The sequence below is a fragment of the Colletes latitarsis genome, chromosome 13, assembly GCF_051014445.1.
Source record: "Colletes latitarsis isolate SP2378_abdomen chromosome 13, iyColLati1, whole genome shotgun sequence".
Classification (NCBI taxonomy): Eukaryota; Metazoa; Arthropoda; class Insecta; order Hymenoptera; family Colletidae; genus Colletes; species Colletes latitarsis.
In genome coordinates, this window is record NC_135146.1 from 2521453 (window position 1) to 2522644 (window position 1192).

The window sequence follows — 1192 nt, forward strand, 5'->3', positions numbered from 1 at the left end:
ATCAAATTTTAGCAAATTATACATCTCCATTGGTCAAATCTGTGAGAAACAGATTGACCGAATATGTAGAAAACAGCGGACATTCAACAAAATAATAATTTCACAAAAAAAAGGAAAAATTGTTATTAATAACTATAGATGTTAATTTTATATCGACTCAAGGAAAAGGGAAATTTTTTGTTCTTTGCATTATATGTTTGCTTATTGTTAAATTATTACTAAAAAAAATGTATGTTTTTTATAAAAGATAAACTGAGCTTTCAATATCATATACCTTTTTCTATTATCTTTCATACCTTTTAAATGATTTCAAACAGAAGTTGAAAACTTCAAGTGTTAACTTTATATGTATTGACGCAAACTATAGCTTTATAACACGTCGTTTACTAATGGGGCACAAGCGAATATTATTAATTTCTAGCGATGGTCCTCCTAATTAAGAGTTCGACTGGTCATTACGAAAGCAAGAAATAACTAAGCCCTCAATAACAACAATTCACGCCTGTGCAAGAAACCTTGGTTCTGTAAGCCATTGGCCGACCAGCCGCCAAACATACATTGTAGTATTTTAAAGACGACAGTGAGATCGCTTCTCGGCCTGATGGCTAAGATCAAAGTGTAGTTTGTTCTTATCAGCTTAGTATCTGATACACTCCCCATCGGGGAGTCCAGAATATTAATCTGATTTTTGGAATTTGACGGAGCTGTTGGGGCTTGCTCCACCTCTGTCGCGAGTCAGCCTGGCATTGCAGTGCCGCCAGGATTGGCTCAACAACTACACCAAAATCAGATTTAAGTATTCCTTTTATTTATTTATTGACTTTGTTAAACTTTTTAACTTTTCAACTTTTGACTTTTAACTTTTTAAACTTTTATATTCTAACTTGCTTCTCTATACACTTTGATCCTTTTTTCACTCTCTCTGCTTGTTTTTCGTTTCTGTTCTCTAAGTTTTAGGCATGGCCGAAGGATCCGGATGCGTCGCCCGGGGAAACGAGGTAATTGTGAAGTTTCCGTTCCCTACACAATTCAACTGTCCCTACTGCTACCGAGGGACCACGGCACTACGAAAGGGAGCGGCAGTGTACCAGCGGCACGAGGATTTAGGTAAACACCTTAAGCTACACCATTCCGGGATTACGCGTAGGTTTGTATGCGGTGACTGCGGCTTCACCGACGACAGTGCTTATGC

The 1192-nt window shown here is 37.7% G+C and overlaps 1 non-coding gene across 1 annotated transcript; it reads left to right on the forward strand.

The window, feature by feature from the left end:
* The first annotated feature begins 585 nt into the window (after nt 1–585).
* On the forward strand, nt 586–777 carry LOC143349636 (U2 spliceosomal RNA). The gene has a single exon (XR_013080961.1). It is a non-coding gene; the product is annotated as a U2 spliceosomal RNA (small nuclear RNA).
* Nucleotides 778–1192: the final 415 nt, after the last annotated feature.